The 9,333-nt window shown below is 39.0% G+C and overlaps 1 long non-coding RNA gene across 1 annotated transcript; it reads left to right on the top strand.

Annotated features, from left to right (window-relative positions):
- The first annotated feature begins 252 nt into the window (after positions 1-252).
- LOC122996146 lies at positions 253-4,615 on the top strand. Its single transcript, XR_006406940.1, has 2 exons — positions 253-645; positions 1,241-4,615. It is a non-coding gene; the product is annotated as an uncharacterized LOC122996146 (long non-coding RNA).
- Positions 4,616-9,333: the final 4,718 nt, after the last annotated feature.

Genomic DNA, 9,333 nt, shown 5'->3' with positions numbered 1-9,333 from the left:
ACCGACTGATTGTGATCAGCTGTGGGTTGAAATGTTGACATGTAATGTTACACTTGCATTTCAGGAGGAATTGTCTATTGTCTAGACTATTGAAAGCATTTGTTGCAATTGTTGATGTGTCCTTATGTGTGACTTCCGTGAAAACTAAGCTTGTCCGATGCATTATATACACACACACACACACACACACACACACACACACACATATATATATATATATATATATATATATATATATATATATATATATATATTATAGAACTTGAATATGACATGAAAAAATAATGCATTTGACTGTCACATAAAAAATCTTAAATAATAAGTTTAGGAAATAGGACCGTAACTACACAAGAAAAGATGCAACAGACAGAATATGAGGACTGTGATGTCTACCGCCTTTTTTTACATTTTTTTTTAACTAAAATAAATTGATTATGACCTACTGAACATTGAAGTGACTTAAGTTGTATTGTTTGCACGAAAAGAAGTGTGTGAAGGTAGGTAACCTAACACTTATATTACTTTACATATCTATTTGTCTGTGTAAAGTTTTCCTCTAGGTGATCCAGACAGACTGGACCAGTGGATACGCAACATGAGAGTCATCACTTCAGCACTGACTCCAGGGTACAGAGACCTTTTTTAGTACCTTACAAAGAATCGAGCAACTTGTTGGTTTAAATTGATGAAGTATTGCCCATAATACATTGCAATACACACAATAACACATTACCAAATTCTTGATAAGGGCACAGCTTGGTCTGTGCTGTTACCGTTAAGGTGAGATTACTGACGCACCGATGAAGTTTAGTGTTCCCCTGATGCTAAAGGCCAAATGAAGATTTTACAAATCAAGCAACATGACCCTTTATCATAGAGTGAGAATTGCTACATTTTTTCCCCATATACTGTCTGTGAAAAACTAATGGGAAAAATTATTCTCCAAGTGAGACAGCCAAACATGGCATTATTCTATGGTGGCAGTAAGCTTTGAGAACAGTTAAATATTCTTTTAATAGCAGCGATAATTTTAATGTGTATTAACTGCATACTGTACATTCATACTCCAGTTGTCTTGGTAATACACTGTTCAACTTACCACCACATTCAAATACAAAGATGAATATCTACAGAAGTTAAACACACAAACCTTCTTTATGAACAACAGCCACTTACTCTGCAATAATGCAATTTTTTAAATGCTTTTTGTCATTTTTATTAGGGAAAGACATACCTGAAGGACATCGCTGTGCCTACTATTTTCTCTTTCTCCAAGAGCAAAGAAGAACAGCCAAGAGGAAAAAGCTCGGTATGTATTAATGAGGAGGTAAGTGGCAGCCTTATTTCTGTTGTAAATAGAAATGAGGAGGTTGCAGACATAGACAGTAGGATTAGTGCCTACAGTCTTGCTGCAGATCAGAGCAATGTCATGATGATGGAAGACACACCTGAACAGGCCTTTGTTGCTCAAGATGTTGTGCATGATGACGTTGCGCTGATAGTGAATATGTGTAACGATGTTGGTTTGAGTAGCAGCGTTAAAAAAATCTGAGTGGAAAACGGGTAGACTCAGCATCACGTCACTCTTACACCATGTTAACACAGCTGCCTAGCTGCTCTCTGAGTGATCACTGCTACATTGTTTCTGAGTCTCCAAGAACACTTCAAAGGAAAGCTTCTGCAGTAGAGGAAAAGCTAGGTGCAGCTGGCAGAAAGCTGAGGTTGAAAAGCCAACAGAAAAGGTGACTGACTGTAAGAGTTTCTTCCTTAAAAGGTGTAATAAAAGTGCTTCAGAAGAAACCTCTCATTTCAACTGAATGTACCTCTCTTCTTGACAGTCATGATGATGTTCAAGACCGATGTTCTCTTTCAGAGAATACAAAAGAGGAAAAAGTCAGTGTTTTCTGAAAACTTTAAGCAATTCGCAACTACACTACACTTCTACTTTCCAAAGGCCTATGACTACGTCAGAGAGAAGTTTCACTTGGCTTTGCCTCATCCTCAGAACATATGAAAATGGTACAGTAGCATCTCTGCAGATCCTCGATATACTTTTGCTCCATTCACAGCTTTAAAAGTCATGTTGCTGAGAAGAAGGAAGCAAGAAAAGACACAGTTTACTCATTGATGATGGATGAAATGTACATTCATAAGCAAACTGAGTTTGAGGGGGACCAAATTCATGGTTATGTTGACATTGGTGCTGGTGAGATGGAAAATGTGGCAACACAAGCATTGGTCCTCATGGTTGTTGGGATCAATGAGTCTTGGAAGATCCCCATTGCTTACTTTTACATCAACAGCATGACAGGAGCAGAGAGAGCATGCAATCAGAGTTAGGGTTGTCTTCTTGATGTGTGATGGATCCTCCCAAAACTTTGCAGTGATCCGGGAGCTTGGTGCCAACCTAGACATCATGGACATGATATCTTACTTTCTCCATTCTGAGGATCACACACAAGAAGTCCATGTGCTCTTAGATCTATGTCACATGCTCAAGCTCCTTTGGAATATGTACTCAACAGTTGAGGTTCTGGTAAGAGAAGATGGCCAGCAGATAAGGTGGCAATACATTGAGGAGCGCCACAAGCTTCAGGAGACAACAAACTAAAAATGTCCCACATTCAGTGGCAAAATCAGAAAATGAAGGTCCATCCCCAGTTCAGTTCCTGCACAAAACTGATGCAGCCTTTGACATCCTAAACAGCTGCAACCCACTTTTAAAAGGACACAAAGAACCCATCAAGCCAGCAAATAAACCACCGTGCCAAGGGTATTTCAGAAGAAACAGATATTTCTCTGTGTGCTCAATGTGAAAGGAAGAAACAACAGACAAAAGACACCCGTCTATGGTTTCATCGCTTGTGGCAGATCATGTACGAAGACCTGGTAGAGCAGCCAGCTGCCCCATGCCGGTACCTTCTGACTTACAAACTCAGTCAGTGCCTGAGGATTACACCCTCTCTGACCTTCCAGATGTTGACAATCTGAGTACAAGGAAGCAGCAATCTCTTACATCACAGGTTTCATTGTAGAAAAGATGAAACAGAAGGTTACTTGCATGCCTTGCTCACAAGCACTGACCTCAGATGACTCGGTGCAACAATTCCTGACTTTGAAGGACAGAGTTGGCCAACAGAAACCATCACCAGACATCACTGCAGTTTGCCAAGCTACAGAAAGATGCTTCCAGTGGCTTCTAAAAACCAGTGAAGGAAAGGCTCCACAGGGAAGAGGAATAACAGGGACCTGTCACCCAGGCTCTTTCAGGCCATTTCTGTGGATCTGTGTGTGTACGTGGTTGGAATTTATACCTGTTAATATATTTGTGTATATTGTTTAGTCAGTAGGTTTGTGTGTTTAATATCTGTGTTGGTGTGTACATATATATGTGTGCATATTTGTAAACATTTATATGTTTTAATGTGTATAGTATGTTTTTCTACGTGTATGGTTACTACTAGTAGTAGTAATAATAATAACGATCATAATAATAGCAGCAACAACAACATCTGCACATAAAACAACTTTTACTGGTGCAGTGGAAAAAAGAACCCGGAGGTTTTGACCCTTGGCTTGGCATGCTTGACATAATTTGGCTCTTTGGGAAAACTAACCCTGACTGGGAACCCTGACTTAGAGCTTGCATGCCTAAGTATGTACTGAAGAAGCACTTGTATATAGAGAACCTCACCGATTACCAGGATGATTTTCAGTTGGAGTCTGCATGAAAAGGGCCCAACTGTCCAGGAAATACTCATAATCATAGTATGCTGGGATGCCTCACTAAGACAAAACATGCAAATATAACACATTAAATTGTACATAGAGCCTTTATATATGGAACCTACCTCAAACCACACAGATATCGCTGCTAAATGTCATAGTTTGTTTGGGCTTGTCCATCAAAGAAAGACTAAGCATATGAAAGACTGTTCAATATCTCTTAGTCTGCATAAACAGGCCCTAAGTGTTATGGAATTTTCCATCTTCAGGGTTTACAAATTGGGTTACATTGGGTCAAGCCTGGGCCACTGTCACACTGTAATTCCTAAGGAGAAGGAGACATTCTCTCCTCTCCTTGAGACTTGAGAGCCCTCTGTGATGTTTGGGGAAGCAGAGGCCTCTCTGATAAAGGGTAAATCAGCATTGCCATGGTTACCAAGGCCTTCCTAGACAACACAGATAGGTGAATGCGTAGATTCTATGGACATAATCAGACATTCAAACCAGAATGTGCTGATGGTGACCTGAAGTTCCAGGCAATGTGACCTGAACTAACACAAGTAAAATGCAGTTCCTTGTTTAGAAACTAGTGAACCAATTAGTCTTATTTTTCATATTGTAGGCTGATTTGTTGGGATTAACGACTAAGAGTCAGACCTTCAGAGGGCAGAACGGAAAGAGACAGCATCAGGTGTTGCAGAACACTTGGATGTTTGCTGTTTCAGTTTCTGAGGTGCTGACCATTGCTCAATATTTCCACAACACTAAGGTGATATTGATCTGTTACCCATGTATCATGTGAAATACATATGCAACCTCCCTGGTCAATGTTTATGTAGATAGTTTCTGAAATTGTGTTTCTAAGTTAAGGAACAGTTCACTGCATATTTAAACAGAGCACAAAAAATCTATATAATAAAAAGCATAAAAAAGTATTTTTCTGATTCTCTCATTTATTTAAGTTACAAGCACCAAAAATTAACATCCATGGTTAGTTTGATTTTATATTATAGGTATTTAAGTTGCTTGAAGTGTGTTAGTATTGTAGGTTGTGTTATAGATAATCTGAATTGACAAAAAATAGCTTTGAATCCAATTGGAATTTAAATTGTTTTTTAGGTGATTTTTTTGGTCTGATTGCTGTTTTCATCAGGGCTGGGCAAAATGTTACTGTTATACCAGTATTGTGATGGGACAGTACATATTGTCTATGTTCCTGGATTAAGTAATGTGATATGGCATAATACTTGACCTAGTTTGAAAGGCTTCATTACAGTAAAGGGATGCAATTTTTTGAATTTATCACACTATTCTGTTATATTATTGACCTCTATCTGCCTGGTCATCATATTCACATTACTAATGATTATCAAAAGTTTGGTATGTCATTTTCTTACAAATGCAACAAAAGTCATCCCCTTCAGTATTGTAACTACAGATTTCTTGGCATTCAAAGATACTGTGATATTTAATTTTGTCCCTATTTCTCTCCTTCAGTTTTCACCATTGCATATAGGTTCTCCAGTGTTGTATCTGTTGTGTTCTCTCTTTTTTCCCTCCTTATGTCTTGTACCCATGCTTTTCAGTTTCTTGTATGTTTGTCCCGTGTTATATGTTCCCACTCCTGGCCTGCACCTTGTCGTAGTGAGTGGGTTGTTAACCAAGACAGGCCATACTGAATGTTTTCTACCAGTGTCTACCTGTCATCTTTCTCTCATGTGGGATGCTTGAGGAAAGTTACAACACCGAGGCCAATGTGATGTGTTCTCCACGGAAAAGAGGTTGAAAGCATCACTTGTTTCACAAGACATTAAGATTTTGCCAAATTATGACACTGGGTTCTTATCCATAGGTTTTATCTTTATAATTACTGTCACAACTGTTAAACTCTTTTCATTTATTTCAAGTGTGTTTAAGTCATACAAAAGAACTTTGTCAAACAGTCATACAGAAGAAATTTGTAACCTTTAATATTGATGTTTTCGTGAATGCAAAATTTGACTTTAATTTGTTAAACTGTTGCTTGTGTAGTGGTTATTATTTTGTTATACAAAATGGATCAGACTAAATATACTTTAGAGTAACAACACATTCTTAAAAGCTGTCATTCATCATTTTCCTATTTTAACTGGGAATATAGTGGTGATCTAAACTTTTAACAAATATAATAATAATAATATAGTTAATAATTATAAATGAATGAAAATATTAAGATGGTATTTATATGTTAACATTTACCAAATTTTGCATAGATCTTAGCAGAAAGTAAAAAATGAAAAGCTGATGTTATGTGCTGGTTGGTTTGGACATTTCTTTAAGACAAATGTAGAACATTCACTGAGAAACTATACTTCTGCTGTGAAAAACAGAGAATTATCTGCACACTGAATAGTTTTGAACCCCCCAGGAGTTATAATTTATTTGCAACGTTGCGATCCTGAGAAGATCTTGTGGGTATTGCACAAGTATTGTGAGGGATACATAGTGAGACAAAACAACCCCCCCTACGCAGTCGGCTGATATGGTGCACTATTTGCCACAGGTGCATTTGATCAGCTGATAATGTTTCTTTTTGTCTCACTGTATAAGCCTCACAATACCTGTGCCTGGGTCTTTGCCTGAGGGAGGGTTTCAAAACTATTCAGTGTGCAGGTAAGTTTTTGTTTTTCATTTTGAGCCCTTTTATCCAGCACCTGACCCACTAGTTTGTTTGGATGTGCGCACATTCTTCTGTGAAACTTTAAACTAGATTTACAGGGCAGCAAACAAAAGGCACTCTCCAAAACATTCAGGCTCTGGTGCCGGGTGTAAGGCTCCATAGTTATGTTCAAGTAGAAAGTGAAAATTCTCCTGCATACACAGAAATAGACTCTGCATAATTATTTGTCAACTTTTTGGTTATCTGACCTTTCTCAAGACATTTCAAGACAATGGGCCCTATCTTACACCCGGTGCAGAGCGGAGCTAAGTGCAGCGCAAGTGTCTTTGCTATTTTAAGACCAACGCAGTTGTCATTTTCCCGTCCAGCACCCACATTGTTAAAATAGCAAAGGCACTTGCGCCCATCAGTGCGCCCATGGGCGTGTTGGTCTAAAAGTAAGGTGTGGTCAGGCACATTGTTGGTGCATTGCTATCTTGAGGCAGCAGAGAGCGATTGCGCTATTGACCAACAAAAACCTGGTCTAAAGGCGCAATGTTTCACTGTTATTTTAAGGGCACATTATCAGGACAGTAATATGCACCTACACAGGCGAGTGCACAACATACACTCTGCTTGTTACACACATAGGACGCGCAGCAGCGCACAAACATGCAAAAGGTAACAAATAAAAGGATTACAATGTGAAAGATTATTATGGTGTATATTAACATATTTAAAAAAATACATGTCATAATGCTCAGTCATAATATTTATCAGAATTAACTAATCGCAAATTGTTAAATTATTTGACCAAATCGTGGTAATACATGTAGGTATTTAAACAACGGACAACAACGGATCAGACAAAGTGAAAACAATGATTAAACTAAAGAAGGAAATAAATCTGCACAGCTTCTAGCTGCTGCCAGCAGCACCTTGGAGAGCTGATCAAGTCCTGATAACTGTGTTGATGATTTTTTACATGATTAAACTTAATGATTTAATTTTTGACCAATATTTAACAAATATTCTTTAACATTTTTGAGATTACAGTGATCAGGTTTACTCTCGGCAATTAAAACCCTGCTGACTTGATGTGTTACTCCATTACTGAACAAAACGATTTTAAAGAAACCAAAGCTGTAATTAAAAAAATAAACATTTTTAAAAGCCAAATGAAGATAAATTGGCAACAAATTAATGAACAGGACTTTAAACTGGTGGTCTGTGGCTGACCACGGGAGGGTCCAGGAGCAGCAGTGTGCTCGTTATGGATCATGCGCTTTCACTTTGCGCACGAGCAGATCCGTCTCTTCTGCAGAGAAGCGCTCCTTCTTACTACTTGGCAAATGCGCCCACCCCATCATAATAGCAATCCGCAAAGGTGTAAGCGCACCTGGCTCTTAAAGGGAATGGGAGATGACACTGTGATTGGTTTATTGCATGATATGCCGAAAACACACCCATGATTAATTAGGAGACTATGGACAACCCCTTTGAACCATGCGCCTGGTGCATTGACCATTTTTCTGCCGTTAAAATAGCAAAAGTGGATTTGGTCACACCCTCAATGCAACTGCGTCATGCGCTTCAGATGGTGCACTTTAGATTGTTAAACCAGGGCCCAATGTCTTGAGAAAGGTCAAAAGACTGAAGTATTGTGTGGGAGTATTTTCACTTTCTACTTAAACTAGACTTCTATCCCTTGGAAAAAGAGTTTTATCTGTATTGTATGATGTGTTTGTCCTTTCAGTTGACAGATTTGAATGTGAAATCTAACATTTTCAGTCAGTATTAAAGACAAAAGTAGTACAAACATAAATAGAATTTATTGAAATGTGAACCAGAAGATATCATAGATTAACTTTTTAAGATTTTTCTAAATAAAAGGACATACAACACAAAGAGGTGGAAATATTTAAAACTATAAAATGTAAAAGTAAACACATTTAGTCAAATATAATCAACAGACTAGGTCTGTGCAAGAGGTAACAGCTATGCCCAGCATGGGCCCAAAGAGCTGCAGAGTCCATGGGGGGGTAGAGGAAAAAGGGATAAAGGGTGGGATTCTCTTTATACATCCATGGTTTCAGCAACCAGTCTTCATTCAGCCCACTGAGTTCCACCCACGTTTCACCTCTTTCCCCGTTTTCGGATTAGTCAGGAGTTAGGCGCAGTCAGGCACTGCCAAGATGGTGACAGCCAGCACAACCACACTGAGCTTCAAAACCACTCTGCAGGAAACCTACGGGTGAAGTCATGGAGTGTTTATCCATAATTTTTTACCATCAAAGCTACGTCCCCTCACTCTTGCGCGGCCTTCAGAGCTGGTATTCTTTACGGTTTTGGTGATCAGCATCCGATGTTTGTTGATGTACTTGTTTGTTCCTTTTAAATCCTTTGCTTTCTCCATGACCTTGACTGTGTCTTTAAGTCTGAGGAATTTTGCGATGATCAGCCCGGTACTCTCTCCAGTTGGTCATCCGATCTGATGCACCTGTTCCAGCTCAGTCCCAGACAGATTTTGAGCTTGATGGCGTTTCTGTACCTTAGCCTCCGACTCAGCCTAGCTCTCGTTACCAGACTCTTGGATCCTGTCAATCACGATGTTGTTTCTTTGGGACTGACCTTCCAAGTGGTAGTCTATGGCTGTATTCAGACCAAATCAGGCAGTGCGGCCCACCACCACAGGGTTGAGTGGATGTATGTCGGGGTGTGGGGATGTTTATTTGTGCTGTAGAATGTAACCGCTGTGAAACAATCAGAAAATAACATTTTATTGATCTGATTCACCGGCTTTCTTGCTACCAGCTTGACCACAGCTGCTCTCTCTCTCTCTCTCTCTCTCAATGGTGCTCTCAGCTCACTCTCATTTTTTCTCTTGTCTTTTTTAAAAAATGAGTCAGGAAGCAGACGGCAAAGTCTAACTTTACTTTTAACGTTATCAAACGAAGAGAAATGTCATC

This window comes from Thunnus albacares, chromosome 2 (genome assembly GCF_914725855.1).
Source record: "Thunnus albacares chromosome 2, fThuAlb1.1, whole genome shotgun sequence".
Classification (NCBI taxonomy): Eukaryota; Metazoa; Chordata; class Actinopteri; order Scombriformes; family Scombridae; genus Thunnus; species Thunnus albacares.
Note: the sequence above shows the minus strand (reverse complement) of the source record. Positions and strands in the feature narration are given on the sequence as shown.